We start from the raw sequence: 21,369 nt of genomic DNA on the forward strand, positions 1-21,369 counted from the left end.
GCATCAAAAGCTGATTAAACATCAAGAAAAGGAGACACATGTTTTCTTGTATTGTTCTGTTTATAAAAACTTCCATCTTCTATTAAAAAAACTTTAAGTAACTACCTAGATAAATTATATTCATTTTGTATAACTCTCCTTTTCTGATTCAAACACAGACACACACATACACACCCAAACGATACACAGATTACTTGCTCTCTGGAAATAAATACTGTGGGGGGGGTAAAACACTCCTAACACCCCTTGGGTTGTGTGTTCTGTTAAGATCCTGTTGTGCCTTAAAAGGGCTTCTACCATACTATCTTAAAATGGCTTCTATTGTACTGCCTTAAAGTGGCGTCTACTGTACAGCGCTGTGGAGTGGCCATGGTAAAAGCTTCACAGTACTCCACAAGGGGGGTCCCTCTGGTAAAGGGGAAAATCCAACATTAGAAATTGCGACGATGTTCATGGAAGGAGGGTTGGGATAAATAAATACCCAGGCAGCGCTGGGTTATTGGCTAGTTGTAAATAAAGTGGTGAAGTGTATTTCTGGAACCATGATTTATAAGGAAAAAAATAACATCACTAGCAATACGAAAGTTGTTTCATGAGTTTGTCCAATTCTAATTCTGAATTTTAAATCTAATTATTTCTCTATTCATTTTGCTTAAGTGTTGCTTTTGTATTGTTTTCTTCTTACATTTGTGGTCTTGGACCAAAATAAACTGCATTGATCTATGCAGACTCAGGCAGGAGAGATATAATGTTTCACCTGAACTATCCCTTCCTTTGCACCTCTGAAATTGTCCTGATGTGGACTCCATTAAAAGCTGAAGAGAAAGAAGGGAAAACTTTTCTGTGTCAGCTTTTAAGACCTTGCTGTCTTATTAGTCTCTTGTGTCAGCTCTTAAGACCTTGCTGTCTTATTACTCTTTTGGGTCCTATTATAATCTCCTCTTTTTTTCCCCTGGAAATGTGTTGGAATAAGTGGCGGAGAAATTACTTTAAGTAAGAAAAAACTAGCAGGCATTAAGGCTTGGTATCTCTATGTGTATCTTGGTCATATGTGGATTTTTTTTACATGGTCCCTTGTATCCACTTGGAACAACCAGTCATCCAAACAACCTACCGTGTTTCCCCGAAAATAAGACAGGATCTTATTTTCTTTTGACCCCCAAAATAAGTACTTGGCCTTATTTTCAGGGAGGTCTTATTATTTTTGAGGTGCAGGAGGCAGCGAGCTTGGTCACCTCATGGCTGTTGCTGTGTTGCAATATTTTCAGGGGAGGGCTTATTTTAGCGCATGCACTCAATAGCCCGATTGGGCTTATTATCCAGGGAGGTCTTATTTTTGGGAAAACAGGGTAGGCAGTGTGTGACTGACACATGCAGAGCAAACTGGGCCACAGGATATGAATGTTTCCTGGTCTTTCAGTTGAAGAAGGCCTAGATCCTTCTACAGACTACACAGGACAACTTTTTTTGAAGCCACTGTTAGTCCAGTTCAGCTGAAGGGGTGCAGAAATGGCTAAAGTAGAGTAGTGGTAGAGTAACCCATCACCATCTGCAGACAGACAAGCTATAATTGAATAGTGACTTCGGTAGCTGCAACTTTCCCTTTTGATTTGGTCAGGACTACCCTGAAGGTCATGACCTAAAGTTTGAGAGCTGCTTTGGGGAAGGATGACCTAATTTGCTGAAGCAACTTCTGCTACTTGTTTTGAGGTTGAAGAACAAGTCACTTTAATTAGGACGATTAATTCAAAATACAAGACAATAATATTTATGTCTGTATTGTTCAGCAGTTTGGTCTGAAGTTCTAATTGTGCATACTAAGATTAGGAAGATTTGGAAATGTTGGTTGTAGGGAGCAAGAATTAGTCCTTATTACCATTAGTACCAAAGATATGGGCTTGTAATGGTATGCAGGAAAGACCCTGGGAGACAGAGCCAAGAAAAGCTGTCTAAGCCAGCCTCCCCCCCCCACCCCCAAGTATCTCCTGGAAGCATTTGCCATTAGCAATGAAACCACTCGGAAATTAACCACCAGCCAAGCTCCTTTTGCTTAAACTCATAAATATTTACAAATGCCCTTTCTTGCTATCACATTTAAACAGTGCTGAATAGCAATAACAACAATGCTGTTTGAAAATATTATTTGTTCTTTCTGTAAGATGCCTATACTGAATATTCTGTCTGGCTTGCAATTATTGTCCAAGAAAATTTAAGGTGCTGGAGTTGATCTTTAATGATTGAAATGGCATAGGACTTGCTTATCTATAGAGAAGCCTCTTCTACTATGAAACCCCACCCCCAGATCTATCTATCTATCTGCCTGCCCGCCCAGCCAGCCAGCCAGCCAGCCACCCACCCACCCACCCATCCATCCCCCCCTCTCTTTTTTTCTATCATCTATATCTGCCTGCCTGCCTGCCTGCCTGCCTGCCTGCCTGCCTGCCTGCCTGCCTGCCTGCCTGCCTCCCTACCTCCCTACCTCCCTACCTACCATTTATCTTAACTTCTTGATCCAAAACATTCAGAATTCTGTACATTCAGAATTGACATGAAATTTAGTAGCAGGTCTATTTTCTCAATAGTTATGTTCCAACCACATAATTTTTTAGGTATGACTTTTTCTTCACCTTTCTTGGCTTACACTATTTCAGTTCTTCTTGGAGTTTTAGATTTTAGAAATAGAACCAAGCAAGGGCTCAATCAATTATGACACACCTTAGTTTAGCCATATAATACTATCACAACAAGAGTTGCACTACTTGGCTTCTGAGCCAAGGTGGCGCAGTGGTTAAATGCAGCACTGCAGGCTACTGCTAGATCAGCAGTTCAGCGGTTCAAATCCCACCGGCTCAGGGTTGACTCAGCCTTCCATCCTTCCGAGGTGGGTAAAATGAGGACCCAGATTGTTGGGGGCAATATGCTGACTCTTTGTAAACCGCTTAGAGAGGGCTGAAAGCCCTATGAAGCGGTATATAAGTCTACTGCTATATTCTGGCTGCTGGTCATCATTTTAAAGTCCTTCTGGCTCAGAACCTAGTTAATTTTGGGACTTATTCCTAGTGGTACTCACCATCCAGTAAGATATGATGAAACAACTTCCCTTGGGGAATGACATCTTTAGGAATAATAAATCCAATAGAGGAGTTGGGATGCTGGATTTTTTTTCAAGTACTGGATAGTCCCAGTTACATATATTTACTGTTGGTACATGTTATGTTTTATTCTGCATTGTATATTTTAACCCAATTTACATGTTGGGTAGCATGCTCAGAATCATTCATGACTGATTCATATTCCATGAGAATTGTACATTTTTAAAAAAAATAAATCAACACAGTTCTGAAGTCTTCCTTAAAACAGGCCTTGGGCATCCATTCATATTTTTGCCTTTACTTGTCTTTAAATTTTATAATAAGATCCCAATAGCAGTTAGAGACCTGGATGTGGCATGGGTAATTTTAGTTGACATGGGCACCAACAATTTTAGAAGGATAAATATAAGATTATTCTTTCCTATATTCTTTTAGCAACTTTTGAAGTACTGAATGGTGTGATATTGCAATGCAAGAAAATAGACTTCTTTACATCAAAGATAAGCACTTTGGATTATAATTCTCATAAACTACCAATCAAGTCAGCACTCAAATGACAATGGGAGCTAGTGTCCTAGGCTTTTATTGGTATCAGATTGTCTGTTCATACTACATAGACCAGGGCAGGGATGAAATGCGCTGAAGTCTGCTACCGTTTTGCTTCGCGCATGTAGGTGGTAAGAAGCCTTTTCTGATTTTGCAAAGGTAAGTAGAACAGCAAGAGGAGGAACAGCTATGCTGCACGATTTAGATTCGTTAGAAAACAGGATTTCTAGTGAATATAAATTGCATGGCACAGCTGATTGTCACACAGCTGATTGTCAGAACTTTTTAAAAAACCTTTTAAAGCATTTTTTACTACTGGTTCGGGGGAACCAGCCCGAACTGGTAGCATTTCACCCCTGGACCAGGGGTGTCAAACTGGATTTTTTCGAGGGCCAGATCAGCATTGTAGTTCTCTGTGGGCCAGCCGGGGGGAGGGGGAAAGGGCCTAGATGGCCTCCTGAATCACTTTGCTAGCCAAAATGGGGTGAGTGTGGGCCATGTGCAGCCCCCCCATGCCCCGTTTTAGCCGGCACAATGCAGGAGGTCATCCAGGCCAAAAACAGGCCCTGCAGGGCTGCCCGTGGCCTCCCCATGCTCTGTTTTGACTGCCAGAGGCACCACAGGCCGGTCCTTTGCTGGTCCCGTGGGCCAGATTTAAGCATCCTTGAGTTTGACACCCCTGACATAGACTACTAGTAAGAACCATTGCCGATATTGCTGTTGCACTTTTATAGAAGTCTATGGAGATTCTCAATTACTGAAGAAGTTTCTTGGATGAGAAGTGAAACGTTTTCAAAGGAAAAAACCTCAAGAAAGTCCAGTTGCTTTTTGGAAAAAGCACCCTTGGGAACTACATAAAAGGTTTTATAAATATAGTTAAACTATAAAGGATGAATTTGGTGATTATATTTTTGCAAACAAATATCAGACAGCTTATTCATGAGTGAGTTTGTGGATAGCTACCCTTCTAGAGTACCTATTTTCAACAGCAGCCTATTGCTTTGGGGTAATGTGCAAGGCTATTTTAACAAAAGTTACAAAATCTTCTTAGACACGTCTTCTTCAAATTGGAGTCAAAATGTTTTGCCTTTGTATTTTTCAAAAGAAGTATAGCTGTGGGCTAAAACTTTTCTGTATAAATGGAATAGATTTGAGATTCTCAAGGTTCTTTCTGTCTATCACAGGATGTGATAAGTAGCTTTTAGTTATTGTTTCTTCTTAAATGAGTAAGAGTGTGCGGAATTTATTCAGTATTGCCCTGTATCAATCATTTTGTGGTTCTTTAAAGGTAATGGTAAAAGTTCCCCTTGCACATATGTGCTAGTTATTCCCTACTCTAAGAAGCGGTGCTCATCTCCATTTCAAAGCCGAAGAGCCAGCTCTGTCTGAAGACCTCTCCATGGTCATATGGCCATCATGACTAAACGCTAAAGGCGCACGGAACACTGTTATCGTCCCACCAAAGTGGTCTCTATTTTTCAACTTGCATTTTTACATGCTTTTGAACTGCTAGGTTGGCAGAAGCTGGGACAAGGAATGGGAGCTCACTCTAGGGCTATGGGTTTGAACCACCGAATTGCCAACCTTTCTGATTGACAAGTTCAGAGTCTTAGCCACTGAGCCACCACATCCCTTATAATTGTGGCTCTTTACTCTGCTTATATTACTCCTGTTTATATTTTAAAGAGTTCAGAATTAAATTAAATGGTATTATTGGAAATATATACCAACAGTAAAATATACTTGCCTTGGTTTATTAAGTGACTGTGTCTCAAGAGTAAAACTATTTCATTTTGATTTTTATTACCTCCCTTTCCCTATGGTGAGTTTTTATTTATTGTTGATATTAATTAATGCAGACTGCAGACTCTTTCCAGTCGGGACAGTGGCATTCTTAGTGAAGTTGTATTTAGGAAATGGTAGTCTTTGTGGAAAGGTCCTTAAGATGCTCAGTATCCCTATCTTTTATCTGCTCTTCATTGGGAGGACATGAATAAAAAGGCAACAGGGCCAAGTAGACAGATCCCCCTTTAGAAGTTAAAGGGCAGCAGGGAGCCAGCACCAGATCAGTGTGTTCTGACTGAGGCTTCCCAAGAGCATGAAACAAACTCCTTGTCCTGACAAAACCCCCTTTTATTAATTTACTGTGTATTCTGCAGGGGTGGGTTCCTCCCGGTTCGCACCGGTTCGCACGAACCGGTTCGTCGGTGAACCCGGAAGTAATTAACTTCCGGGAACGCTGGTACCGGTCCTGGCCCCTGTCGCTGCAAAGCGCCCTTTTGCCGGCGCGTCGCAGCTCACTTGCTTATTCCCCTGCCCATCCGCAGCTCGCTCCCTCGCTCCCCCGCCCATCCGCACTAAGCCCAGCCTGCTGCTCACTGATTGGCTGGAATCCAGCCAATCAGTGAGCGGGCTAGAGGCGAAGCGAAGCTTTTTTCGGGCTTGACCTCCATTTGAAAATTCCCTTCGGCCTTCGCTTGCTGCTTCCCCCTCAGGTAAGCAACAAAGCTCCAGCAGCAGGACTCAGGAGGCTTCGGGTGGGTGGCGGCCGCCCAGCTTTTGTGAAGGAAGGCCTCCAGGCCTTCCCTTGCAAAAGCCGCTGGCTCGTGTGCACTACGCGGCCAAAGGTGGGGGGGGCGGCATTAGTGGCGGTGGCGGTAACGGCTGAAGTGGGGGGCGGTGGCCTAGCTTTCGCGAGGGAAGGCCTCCAGGCCTTTCCTTGCAAAAACCGTGGGCTCGAGTGCACTACGCGGCCGAAGGAGGGTGGGGGGCGCCGTTAGCGGCGGTGGCGTTAGCGGCAGCGGCATTAGCGGCAGCGGCGTTAGCGGCGGTGGCGCTAGCAGCGGCGTTAGCGTCATTGGCATTGGCAGCGGCGTTGGCGGTGGTAGCAGCTGAAGTGGGGGGGTGGCGTTAGCAGCGGTGGCGTTAGCGGCAGCATTGGCGTTGGCGACGGTAGCGGCTGAAGTGGGGGGGGCGGCAGCCTAGCTTTCGCGAGGGAAGGCCTCCAGGCCTTCCCTTGCAAAAGCCGCGAGCTTGCGTGCACTACGCAGCGGCGGCATTAGCAAGCCACTCCCATCCAGTCACATGGATGGCAAGCCATGCCCACAAAGGAGGCCACACCCACCGAGTAGGTTCGAACAATTTTTGAAACTCACCCCTGGTATTCTGCTCATTCACATCCAGCAAAGTCTTTCAAGTGAGGATTTACAATCACAGACCTTATCTGGCTTGGAGAGCTGCCAGGCCAATATCTGCAAAACTTGGCAAGGAGTCTCGGAGAGTCACGAACCAATTAAGCAAAGTAATTGTCTCCTGCAAACTCCACTCCCCTTTCGCTCCTCTTTTATTTCCTCTGGGAGGGGCCATTCATCGTCTACCTGGGGCCTTACTCCCAAGCTGACCCCTGTTCTTTAGCTGTTCCCTTCGTCTGGCAACACTGGAAACAGACTCCAGCTGTTCGTCTGCCTCACTGATGTCTGACTCTGAAGGCAGCTGATAAGTGGCATATGGCCCTGGCTCCATCTTTGCCTCTGACACAGAGCCCTTGTCAGAGGCTTCCCAGACTCCAGGACTGGCCCATATTCCTCCCCAACCTCCTCACTGTCTGAATCTGCTGCCAGCTCTGCTGGCTGCTGGCTGGCCACAACAGAGTGGTCAGGGGCACAAGAGATGATAGACGCCAGCCCTATAAGATAGACCACTTCAGGAAACCAACTCTACAAAAGTCTTGAACTATATTTTATTGAGATAGTAGTAACGTGTCTTGCAAATATCTCTGGATGTTTGCAACCCAGTTCTTGCAATTGGTAGATAATATTAGTGACTCCTCCTAAACTATTTTTGTTTGTTTGTTTGTTTATTTATTTATTTATTTATTTATTTATTTATTTATTTGACTTATATACCGCTTCAAAGAGCTTTCAGCCCTCTCTAAGCGGTTTACAGATTTTTAGCAAATTGAGTCAGCAAATTGCCCCCACAGTCTGGGTCCTCATTTCACCCACCTTGGAAGGATGGAAGGCTGAGACAACCTTGAGCTGGTGAGATTTGAACCGCTGAACTGCAGATAACAGTCAGCTGAAGTGGTCTGCAGTACTGCACCCTAACCACTGTGCCACCTCGGCTCCTGACAAACATATTAGTTTATGTTTGGGTCTGGAAAAGTTTTATGGTATTTTCCATGTCGTTTTTTTTAAAAAGCATAATATGAAGTCTCTTGGAGTTCATAAATGGATAGGTGCAGAGCTGGTAAATCCTGATATGCTGGAGATAACAATTGTACGGACATCTATATGGTAGGATTTCCCCCCCTCAATGAGATAATCTAAATATTATGAAGCATATTCAAATCTATTCACAACTTCCAAGTTTCAAGAAAGACTTATTTTTGTACTGGAAGAAAGAATTATTGTCTCAATTCTGTTTAGATTTGCAGTTTGTACACATTGACTGTTATTGCTCTGAGTAATGACAGCTATTTAAAAAAATCAAGTGAAAACATCTGTTGCAAATGCAAGGCACTAATACAGATCTGTGCTCATATCCTCAGCCAGATTTCAAGCTCTGTCTCCCAACTCTTCCAGAAGCATAATCATTGTTTTATATCACATCTTGGGTATGTACAGAAAAAAAAAAGCACAATGCTTTTTTTTTTTTGTAGATTTAATTTCTCCCTATGAATCTGTAGTCAATATAATAACTGATGTATCTGGCTTTATACTGCAACAAAAACTCACAAGAATGTATGGATAATGTTGCTTTATTAGAACAGGGTCCATCTTAATCCATTTTTTTTTTGTTTCTCATAATTTTATTTATTTATTTTATTTATTGGAATTTGTCAAACAAAAACGAGAACAAGAATAAGATAATAAAAATACAATGATAGGGACGATAGGGACGTTAGTGCATTTATGCAGGCCCCCTCTACTGACCACGTATGTATGAAGTAAGGTGTACGGAAGTCAATTTGTGACAAACTGTGAAAATTTGTAGCTGAGACAACAGAATCAGATAGGGCATTCCAGACTTTGACAACTCTATTATAGAAGTCATATTTTTTACAGTCAAGTGTACAAAGATTTACATTGATTTAAAATGGTTGTTCGCGCCGCGAGCATATTATTGTGATTAAAACAGAAAAAGTCATTTAAAGGTAAAACATTACTATGTATAATTGTGTATGCAATACCTAGGTCTGACCGCAAGCGATACAGTTCTAAATTATCCAAACTGAGAATTTCGAGCCTAGTAGCATAGGGAATTCTATTGTTTACAGAAGAGCACAAGACTTTTCTCGTGAAGTACTTCTGAACCTGCTCGATTGTACTGATGTTAGATATATGGTGGGGATTCCAAACAGTTGAACAATACTCTAAAATTGGTATAGTGTGGATTGGATTTTTTCCCCCTTGAATGAACTCTGTGGGGCAAGGGGCATTATAGTCGGCAAGTCTTTATTTAGCCTTTGGAAAAGCTGGCCACAACATCTTCCTTCAACATCTCTAGAAGCAGAACACACACAAGAGATTAATGAAGTGAAGTTGGTTCCAACTGCCATTCAAGATGGCTGCGCACATGGATGAAGCATGTGTGGCAAGGGGCATCTATAGTCGGCAAGCCTTGTTACAAATTGGATTGAAATGTGAAAAGACTATGACAGATGATTTTATACGTCATAAAATATCGGAGGAGGCAGCTAGGCCCCTGGGGGAGCCATAGATTACTATCTCTGCAGGAAGGAGAAGGAGGCAGAGAAAATGGAGGGACAGGAAGAGAAAGAGAGAATGTCGCGCAGGCGTTCTTTTCAAGCTGAGAGGAATTGAAGATATATGTGGAACATCATCCTTGCAGAAATAATAGGGTTCCCCCCCCCGACATTCTTTCAAAAAGCATGAAGACATGGTTTTGCCAGCAGGCCAGAGACCCCAGGGTAGTACGGAGCCCGTATCATTATGCTTTGTCAAACATGAAAGGTTCCACCACAAAACCGCGGTAGAATAAAGCGCGCTCAATGAAAGCGCGTACGTGACGTCATCACAGCGCGACGAAAACAGCACGCTGTGAGCGGTAAACTTAAAATTAACGCGTAAATCTAAACCTAACCCCCCCAAACCTAACCCTAAACCTAACCCTAAGCCTAACCCTTAACCTAACGCTAAACCTAACACTAACCCTTAACCTAACCCTAACCCTAACCCTAACGCTTAACGTAGCCCTAATCCTAACCCTAACCCTTAACCTAACCCTAACCCTAACCCTAAACCTAACCCTTACCTTTATGTGAATCGGCTTGCTTTAATTTAATTTTAATTTTAATTTAATTTATTTTTACTTTAATTTGTCGCGCTGCTGATGACGTCAGGTACGCGCTTTAATCGGGCGCGCTTTAGTGGACCGCGGTTTTGACGGGTCACGCCATGAAAGACAGGGAAGGGCATTTGATTATACAGGTAGTCCACACTTAATGAGGTTTTGTTCAGCAACCATTCAAAGTTACAATAGTGCTCAGCAAGACTTATGAAGTTGTGGCTATTGCAGTGTCCCAACAATCACAGGATCATGATTGGGGCACTTGGCTACCGGCACACAATTACAATGGTCACAGCTTCCCAAAGTCACATCATCCCCACTTGTGATCTTCATTGCCAGCTTCCAATAAGTCAAGTCAGTGAGGAAACCAGCCACGACCTGATGTTGTGCTTAATGGCTGCAAACGATTCCTTAACAACCACAACCTGAACTGTCATTGTACACTCAAAATCACATTTAATTTCATTGTACAAGGTGCAATGATAATAAACTAAAATAAACTAGCATAAGATGTATAAGCATTATATTCAAACATAGGATGCTTTCAAAGAGGAGATGGGCCTCTTAGGGGCGTCTTCAAAAAAGTCAATTCCTTATTTGTTAAGGGATGGAGTTTTGATTGTTAAGCATATAATTAATATATGCAAAATAAAATCTGGAATGAACAAAAGTTCAGGCAATCTTGGACTCAGGAGACTAATAATTAAATGTCTCTTGAGGCTTGAAACTGAGGCTAAACATAATGCAGGATGTATGTGGGTTGTCCCACATTTCTGAGATGGTCTAATTTTACTCTAAAGAGGGGCGGATTTAAAACTAGGAAAACAGTAGGACCAGTGCAAATTATGTCATGGCTAACAGCTGGTGCCCAGAAAGTCGGATAAAGAAGTCCCTTGCAGTCAGTTCTTGAACAATGGCAGTGTCTGAGTTCAGCTTTTGACCTTGTTTTGTAGCTTGAATTCCCGTTGATTCACTACAACTCTACCCATGGGGCCTTCTTTACATTTTCATCTCCTGATGTTCACCTGAAATCTGTGTGTGAACTCTTGGCCTACGCTTTGTTTTCAGTTGCCTGTTGTGTTTGCTGCTTTGTCATCCTTGACTTTGTCGGCAGGTTGGAATGCCTTGCTGTCTTAATATCCCTGAGAAAAGACAAACAATGATGCTTTCTGATTGTCTGTTTTGTTGCTATCTACAAAGGAAGGAAGTCTCACCTTTGCCCCCCTTGCAGAGAGAGAAGGCAGAGGTCTGTGAGATGGAATTATTTCAATCCTCTTTTCCCTTTGAGTTCGCTCTGCACATTGCTTTTTAGGGGCAGAGATGATAAACTGAGAATGCAATCTTGCGTATAGTTCTTCAGGGTATGTTTCTTATGAAATTTAATTCCACACAAGAAATTATGTTAAAAGACTTTTTAAATGCATAGGCTTTCTTTCCCTAATCTGAAGTGGGGGAAGGCTGGAAGTTAACAGTCAAAATCTTTCAGTAGTTGCCATTTTCGGTCCCCTGGTTTTAATGCAATTTAGGTTTTATCGCAACGCATATATGTCCTTGGTAAAAATTTTTTTTAATTTTGCTAACATTAGGATGAATGCTTATATAAATTTATTTATAGCTTTATTGTTCTTCTCATGTAATGAAGGAGCAGGTTGAATCAAAGACGATAGGATAATATTTTGATTACAATATTTAAAGGAATACATGACAAAGCTGGTTTGGCATGCCTCTTTTGGCATGCCATACGAAAAGAAAAACAGTTTGTAAAGAAATTGTCAGATACTATTTTCATACTTTTCAGCACGTTCACATGAACATCATGAGTGGGAACCTTTTATAGGAGCTGTTTTAAATTAGCACTGAATCTGGCTGTGGAGTTTTTGGTATGAATATGAATGGTACACCAGAGGTGGCATTCTGCCTGTTTGCCCCAGTTTGGGCGAGCTGGTAGTGGCGGCGGTGGGAGGCTCTGCCCACCTACCCACACGTCATCACGGACGCTCTGCGCATACACAGAAGGTTCTGTGCATGTGCAGAAGTGCCGCACGTGCGCTGCTGGTTCCAAACCGGTAGCAAAGGTAAGAGGATTTCATGCCTGTGGTACACATACAGGTAGTCATATTGCTTTTATGTTTGTACATTTGGTTTTATGTTTGTACATTTTTATTTATTTATTTTGGTAAGCTACCCAGAGTCACTGAGTGTGAGTGACTATATCACTTTTCTAAACTAACTAGCTAGCTAGCTAGCTAGCTAGCTAACTAACTAACTAACTAACTAACTAACTAACTAACTAACTAACTAACTAACTTAGCCATTAGGATTGAATGCCAGGACAAATGTTAAATGATCAGCCTCAAGTGCACTTGTTAAATGAATATGTGGGTTAAGTGGAGCATGGGGTGCCTCAGGGGTAGGGGAGATCCTGAAGGTCGAAGCTTGCAGAGACAAACTGACCTGACTTGGGCCTCCCAAGGCATCTCCCACCCCCTGAGATACCCCCATGTTCTGCTTCCTGCCCCGTTCTGCCCCTACATGTTCCTCCCCACCTCCATCTTCATTTATCTTTTACTGTAGGACCACTTTCACTTTCTGGAAACGCCATCTCTCAGTGTCCCTGGATTGTAGGCCTGCGGCCCAGAAACCCTTTTCAGAGTGGCCATAATGAATTGTGGGTCCTTCAAAATGAAGCCTCCAGAAATTATAGATTGACAATGTCAGTAGCATATAAAGAAAATTTGTACAAAATGTTCTATAGGTGGCACCTACCGCCAGCAAGATTGGCAAAAATATTCCCAAATAGGTCACCAGAATGTTTGAAATGGAAACAGACACAGGGAACATATTATCACACGTTATTCTTCACATGTTTTAGACTTCAGGCCACTAATCAACTTTGTGGCTCTTCTCTACACTCTTTCCAAAGTCTCAACATCCTTTTTATAATGTGGTGATCAAAACTGGAATTCAGTATTCCAGGGGTGGTTTTACTAAGGCTTTATAAGCAGTACAATTTTGCAACTTCATTGCTGTTTTTAAACCCCCCTATTATTTTTGTTTTATTTTTAATTAACAGAAAGGTGAGGACATTTGAGTTCTTTTGATCTTGATCTTGACCCTAAATCACTGGTTATGATGATGATGGTGAGAACAAAATGATGGTTGCAATAAAACCCAGGAAACTTTTCCTTGTTGCATTATTCTGTGACCGGGAACCCTGCTTGATATTCTTAAATACAGCAGAGCCTTCTTCACAAGTATTGCATATGTGAATGAAGGATGCGGGTAGTGATAAACCTGCACACTTACTTGTTAATGAAGAAACTTATCCCAGGAAAATCCTGGCAAAGACACATAGACACATTGAGTGACGCGGTGACTGAGTGGCTAAGACACTAAGCTTGTCGATCAGAAAGGTCGGCAGTTTGGCAGTTTGAATCCCTAGCACCATGTAACGGAGTGAGCTCCTGTTACTTGTCCCAGCTTCTGCCAACCCAGCAGTTCGAAAGCATGTAAAAATGCAAGTAGAAAAATAGGAGCCACCTTTGGTGGGAAGGTAACAGCATTCTGTTAGCCTTCGGCATTTAGTCATGCCGGCCACATGACAACGGAAACATCTTCAGACAACGCTGGCTTTATGGCTTTGAAACGGAGATGAGCACCACGCCCTAGTGTCGGGAACGACTAGCACATATGTGCGAGGAGAATCTTTATATTTACCATCCTAGAACTGAGAAGAAGTGACTGGCCCAAAGTTACCCAGATGACTTTGTGCCTAAGGCAGGACTGGAACTCACAGTCTCCCAGTTTCTAGCCTGATGCTAGACCAAACTCCATTATAAGATATGATTTAATGTATTGTATTTTTTTGATCTTGTTGTAGTACAAGTTACATTAGTCTTTCCTCCTTTATGCCACCTGTTTATCTTATTTGCATTTCCATGGCATGTAATTTTGAAACATTTGTGGAGTAGCTTATCATAGAAACAAACACTACTGCAATTTGGGGACCACTTCCCCCAAATAAAAATTGCTCTAGTGAACAATAAATTGCTATTGATGTGATTCCAATTCTTTGCTTTCAGTTTGAGAGTGTTTCTTAACCCTTTAGTTTATAGATTTTGGTTCATTTACAATCTTATACATTTATTTCTCTCTGTATTTGCATATACTACTTGTGTTTTATTAGGTGTTTGCAGATTGGAGGACTAAACAGCTACTGTTCCTTCCAATAGTCTGAAACAGCATCCTTTCTGTTTTAATCAGAATTTGCCACTAGTGACTTATAGCATTGAGAATTGTCTACCCAATGTTGTGCATAAACAAGGACATATTTTACATTGCCTCAATGATGGTTGAGAAATATTCCAAGGCAAAATAAATAAATAAATAAATAAATACATACATACATACATACATACATACATACATACATACATACATACATACATACATACATACATAAATAAAGAGCCAAGGTGGCGCAGTGGTTGCAGCACTGCAGGCTACTGCTAGATCAGCAGTTCAGCGGTTCAAATCTCACCGGCTCAGGGTTGACTCAGCCTTCCATCCTTCCGAGGTGGGTAAAATGAGGACCCAGATTGTTGGGGGCAATATGCTGACTCTCTGTAAACCGCTTAGAGAGGGCTGAAAGCCCTATGAAGCGGTATATAAGTCTACTGCTATTGCTATTGCTATAAATAAATAATGGTAGCAGTTTTCCAGCACTCGAGAGACTGTCACAAAGAAGAGGGGGAGGGGGTGTCAATCTGTTCTCCAAAGTACATGAGGACAAGACAAGAAGTAACATGGAATATCATTGAAGAGATCCAACCTAGAATTAAGGAAAAATTTCCTGATAGTGAGGTCAACTATTCAATGGATTGGCTTACTTCTGGAAGTTATGGGTGCTCCATCACTGGAGGTTTTCAAGAAGAGACTGGATAATCATTTTGCCCAGAAGGCTTGAGCAAGGGTTTGGACTAGAAGACCTAAAATGTTCCTTCCAACCGTATTATTATTGTTATTGTTATGGTTATAGATTTAATCTTCAGTTCAATTCACAATCTGGGACTGGTAAAAATTGAACAGTTGAAGTCCTTACGAAGGACCTAAGAGCTGTTAAGATAACGTCTGAGTGTGTGTGTGTGTGTGTGTGTGTGTGTGTGTGTGTGTGTGTGTATGTATGTATGTATGTACACACACATATATGTATGTATGTATGTATGTATGTATGTATGTATGTATTTATGTATGCAATTCTGAGTAAAGCGTTTCAGAATTTTCAGATGTTGTTGTTGTTATTCTGGCTTCTAAGTAATAACTAAGGAAAGTGTCTGTATCTCCCTTGAGTATTTTCTTTGCACATTTTGCACTTCGTAACATGATTCCTAGGCATTTCTTTGTTGCTTGAAAAATTTGAATCATCTTTGAAAGACATTAAATGGCAAATTCATATAATGATTGAAGTAACCTTCCTACCCCACCCCTTTCTTCAAAATGTTGGTGATGGTATGAGAAAGACAGGATGCCCTGTGATAAATAGTTTTTCTCTCTTTCTGACGCCAATAAATCAATGTTTAATGTTCTGAAGCATTTCAAAATTCTCTAAGTCAACATTGAAACAAAAATAAACTTACATGTCAATTAAAGTTGAGCAGTTGAGAGTGGCTAATTATAATTATTGCTGTTTCTGTTGAAAGAAGATTGCCATTTTTTTAATGTCTGAACTATTTATTATCAAAACTCTGTGAAACAAATAATTATTTAAATAGATATCTCTAGACGAGAAGGGTCTTTTGTGTGTTATTTTGGCTTTCTTAATGATTTTGACTCTCCACTTAATGTGTATGTTTCTTTAATGTAGAAAAGAAAGAAAAATGAAGTCCCATTTCTCAATACGTGCATTTATCTTTCACGGTGTTTTAGAAATGTTTAAGCAAAGCTACTTGTCTCATTAGGGACTCATTTTGGCTGCCAAGAGCAAGTGGTAAAGGAATGAAGCAGAAGAAGCCAGCTTGGAAATGCAAAGCATTAGCACAAGGCTGTCTAGACACCATTTTTTGTTTTCTAGTTTTATTTTTATACTGCTTATCTCTACTTCACTAAAGAACAAAAATTAAGAATATATGATAGATTTGAAGACTCTTATTAATGCCATTGGGTAGCTCCAGAGCTCCTGCTGAAAATTAATTAATTAATGAATTAGTAACTAACTGACCAACCGCACTCAATGTGTAGTCCTCAATGGAATTACATCTACATCAGTGGAGGGTTCCTACCGATTTGGACCGGTTTGGCTGAACCGATAGTGGTTTGATGGCCAGGGTCGCTGGAACCAGCAGAGACCCAGGCCTGCCACACCCCTGAACTGGTTCCCTGGGCAGTGCCATTGGAAGTGCCATCTTGTTTTTCAGTTCTGCGCATGTACAAAACAATTGTAATTGCACTGTGCATGCGCGCACAGCACACATAGCACACATCAAGTGCGTGTGCACAAGCAAAACGACCGTAGTGCCTTCCAGAAACCACCCCTCATCTACATGGAGGGAAGTATACAGTGGGATACCCCAAGGTACTGTTTTAGATCTAGTTCTCTTCAACATCTTTATAATTGATCTAGATGAAGGGATAGAAAAGGAACCCTTCAAATTTGCAGATAACAGAAAGCTGGGGTAAATAGCCAACACTTGAGAGGATAGGATCTAGATCTAGAAGGATTTTAAGAGACTTCAACATTGGGCCCTATCCAACAAAATGCAATTCACTGATGAAAAGATTAAGATTTTACACATAGACAAGGAAAATCAAATGCATTGTTATAGAATAGGAGCTGCCTGGCTCAACAACAGTAACTGTGACGGGAATCTAGCAGTCCTTAAATATCAGCCAGCAGTGTACTGCAGCTACCAAAAAAGCTAATCCAGTCCTAAACCGCATTAACAGAGGAATAGTATCAAAATCATGTGAAGTGTTAGTACTGCTTTATACTGCTTTGGTAAGACCGTATTTGCATGTCTAGACTAATGAAGAAAAGGACTAGGGGTGATATGATAGTAATCTTCCAATATTTGAAGGACTATCACCGAGAAGAGAGGGTCAACCTATTGTCCAAAGCACCTGAGAGGAGAACAAGAAGTAACAGATAGAAACATATCAAGGAGAGGTCTAGAACTAAGAACAGTACAATTAATCAGTAGAGTGGCTTGCCTTAGAAATTGTGGGTGCTCTATCACTGGAGGTTTTTAAGAAGAGATTGGACAGCCATTTGCCCAGAATGATATAGAATCTCCAGGTTGAGTAGGGTGTTGGAGTAGAAGACCCCCAAGGTCCCTTCCAACTCTTTTACTCTCTTATTTAACAGTGACTTGGTTATCACATGAGATGTCATTAACACTGAGAGATTAAGTTTGTGGTGCAAAGTGTTGATTTACTGAGTTTTATGCATTTTTGGCATACAACTTTCCCAAAAGATTATTTTTAGTTAAACTGGCTGCTTGGATATGCTTAAAAATATGTGCTTTTTATATATTTTAGCAATAATTTTAGACTTAAAAATAGGTTTAGAATTGATTTCCATTTTCCAACTGGAACTGTATTAGATTAGTTGGAGGAAATGACTAAGAAAATGGCATACTCTACACAATAAACTCTACCTTACACCCAATTGTGTTTCTACCTGGAACACTGACATACAAACTAGCAAGTACCCTGCAGAGGAAACTCAGACACCTGGTCCACAACTCAACCCACTCAATAAACTCCCCAGAATAATTTCTCTAGTGCATCAAACACACCAAAATCAACAAGGAAGAAATTATGGTCTCCAATGTCACTGCTCTCTTCACCTTGATTGATATCGAACTAGATAAGCAAACTATACACCACCTACTCACTAAATACCATAACCATAAAGATGGGTACAGAATATCCTTGCCCACAGAAACCACCATGAAACTCCTGGATCAATGCCTCCACACATACTTCAATGGGAAAATCTATAAGAAAATGCAAGGTCCTCCGATTTGATCAACCATATCAGGCCTAATAGCAGAAGCAGTCATGCAACAACTCAAATCCATAGCTCTACCCACCATCCAACCAAAATTCTGGACATGTTACATCGATGACACCTCTGTCTTCATCAAAAACTCCCAAATTAAAGAAATACACCACCTCGGATCAAATTCACACGCGAAGAGGAAGCAGAGAACAGGCTCCCATTGCTTGATGTTGACATAAGGAGACTAGACAACAGAGAACTAGAAACCCGTGTCTACCACAAACCCACGCACATGGACCAGATCCTTAGCTTTGAAAGCAACTACCCCATTGCACACAAAAGAAGCTGGGTCCAGACTCTGTTCAGAAGGACCAGAACACACTGCAGCACCACAACACTAAGAAAAGTGGAAGAGAAAAGACTGCTTGATGTCTTTCTTCATAATGGGTATCGCAAAAACTTCATATTCTGACACACAGCACTCAAACCACAAGACACTATACAGCCAACCACCACCACAAAAACTAACCCTATTGTACACCCGCCATGCTTGTGAGTTCATTGAAGCCTGGCAGTCCAAAAGCAATTCCATCAACAGACACATTAGCCTACAAACCCCTCAGAATCCAAATCAACCGCACAGTCAACCAGGGACAGCACCGACCCTCAACCAACCCATGTAACCCATCCCACCAGCAGTTCACCTCCCAATGACCCTGGCCTGATGTAATTTCCTTATCACAAGACCCATCACAGTCACTGATGACTCACAGCTGACCCATCACAAGACCCTCACTTGACATGCCCACACCTGAAGCTCTTATAAACAGAAGAACACTGACATCCCCTAAACTCCCCTGAAGATGTTATCTAGCCTGGTAACGAAATGTCCAGAAACCAACCCACAAGCTCGAAGAATGAACCCTCTACCTCAAACTCTACCTTCATTGATTCCATCCTTATATGAAAGAGGTAGCTCAATAGGCACTGCAAGATAGATAAAGAACAGGATGATGAACAGACTCAAAAGAACTGTTCTTATTTCTGAGAATGAAGAGGGAAAGAATATTCCAGAGCAGGGCTGTCAAACTCGCTGCCCGCAGGTTGGATGCATCATGTGCTGGCCACACCCACGCCTTGTTTAGCGAATGGGGAAAAAATCATGATACATCACGTGATAACGCCGTGACAATGCAAGTTTGACACCCCTGTTCTAGAGGACCAGTGAAGAAAATGTCTGCTTTTTAAATTATCCTTAAGTGTTGCTAATTTTTAATGTTGTTACTAAGAAAAAAGGATTATTGTCAGTCAGGAAAAGACTGGTAGGTAACCCTCAACATATGACCTTTCATACAGCAACTGTTTGAAATCATGCCTGGTCTGAGCCAAGGGACTTATGATCTGTACCAGTGGTGGGATTCACTTAACTTCGCTACCAGTTTCAAATGTGAGTGCGCTCCCACATGCGCAGAAGGTCACGCATTATGTCGGGGTGGATAGGTGGAGCCTCCAGCAGCTGCCACTACCAGTTCACCTGAACCAGTAAGAACCAGCAGAATACTACCACTGATCTGTACCCAAAGTTACAGCCACTGAAGCACACAGAAAGTCACAGGAATAAAATGCATGTGTTTGACAACCACCACAGTTTATGACCATCATTCCGGTCATACATTGAGGACTATCTGCATGAAAATAACATGGAGCTACAGATTCAGCTGCTTTTGAGGAGGGTGTATGGAAATTGAATTGAATTGAATATTGATTGGTAAAGTATGGAAGGAATTGGTGCCTCAGATGTGACTGCAGCATTAGGTTGCATGAAAAATGCCTAGGGAACGCAAGAGTATTTGTCAGTTGATTTACAGCATTTGTGATGGTTTTGAATCGGTTGAAAAGCCAATATTAATGCCCATTGTATCTTCAGAAACCATAGGCTAGTTGTGATTTTTATGAAGAATGGGGATTTAAAAGACATTGCACTAATCTTGTAAAATTCCAGGACTCATTAAATTTTTGAAATGGCAATTCTTATTGACTATCTGAGGAAAATTAAGTTTTAAAGCCAGCAAATGAAGATGTCAGACTTCAGCAAACAGCCTGAATGAACAAGAGTGGTTAGTCATGGGATTTGACAGCTTATGTCATTGTTCTTTATCGGTTGCTTTTGCTTTTACATGACAAGTGACTCCTTCCTTGGACTGTACTGTTCTCTTTATTCAGCACCATTTCTGCTCATCTTTTGTGTCTGTCTATGCGTGCCTCCCTTCGGGGAAGCATATACTGATTACACTGATCCTTTAATGCAGCTTTCCCTAAATTGATGCCCTCCAGAACCCATAATTTTCACCTAACATGTCCTTTGGGAAGTTAAAATCTTACAGTTCTGGAGAGCTCCTGATTGAGGAAAGCAGGTTTAAAAAATTCCCCACACATTCATTCCTTCAGAAACTCAGATAAGGAGAGGTACCGTTGCTTCCATATTGCTTTCATTATGGATATTTTCACACTATTAAGTGCTAATGTGCTCAAGCTGACTTCATATGCTGACACATCTTGGAAATTTACTAGACCGTGTAATCGGGTGCAGAAGTGTAAACCATAAAAGAGCTAGATAAAATTTAATTTCATTAAATAGTAAAGGATGAATTTCCTCTATAAATTCAAATCATTAAGACCAAACAGTGTTAACTTTGGTTAAGTTAAAGTGTGACCAATACCTTTTTGTTTGGTCTACCATCTTAGCAGAGGTGCTTTCCGCTGCTTGATTGTCCCAGCATCACTGAAGCACTTTGTGTTGGTCCTCATTTACTGTAGATGGGTTGTCCAGTTTTCTGTTCTCTTAAACTATTTTCATCAAGGCCACATCATACAGATCTAGTAGCATACACTGGTTATCCTGTAGTATTGTGTGTGTGTGTGTGTGTGTGTGCGCGCGCGCGTACATTTCTGCAGTTCTATAGACATTCCAAATGTCAAGTTGTAAATGTTCAGCTACACAATCTCTGCTTATGATTATATTTAAGCGACTCCATTTATATTACCTCAAAACCTTATTTTGTGTTCTCATTCTTCAGGCATTTAATTCATATTCATCATTTCTTCATATTGAAGTCCCCATTCTAATCTAGATTCTGCGGAAGCTCAGAATTTGTTCTCCCCCTCTCTCCCTCCCTCCCACTCCCTCCCTCTCTCTCCTTCTCTCCCCACAAAAGATTGCAATGTGGTCTTTGTATCTATGATTAAAACAGTAGAAGCAAAATTCCGTCCTTAATTAGTCAAAACACATGAGAGTCAAAAAATATCTCCTTACTTCCTGAGATCCAAGTTACATACTGTAAGCTTTCATTTCATTATGTATTGTTTATGTGGAAAATGTTCAATATGTGATAAAAGCATGAGAAGAAGATGAAGAAATAA

At 41.3% G+C, this 21,369-nt stretch overlaps 1 protein-coding gene across 2 annotated transcripts in view; it reads left to right on the plus strand.

The window, feature by feature from the left end:
- Positions 1–21,369, plus strand: part of CTNNA3 (catenin alpha 3) — an 869,421-nt gene that overhangs the window by 415,606 nt on the left and 432,446 nt on the right. The window lies entirely within an intron of this gene.

Source organism: Thamnophis sirtalis, unplaced genomic scaffold, assembly GCF_051295495.1.
Source record: "Thamnophis sirtalis isolate CommonGarterSnake01/CBP01778 unplaced genomic scaffold, rThaSir2_p1.2 scaffold_15, whole genome shotgun sequence".
NCBI classification, from domain to species: domain Eukaryota; kingdom Metazoa; phylum Chordata; class Lepidosauria; order Squamata; family Natricidae; genus Thamnophis; species Thamnophis sirtalis.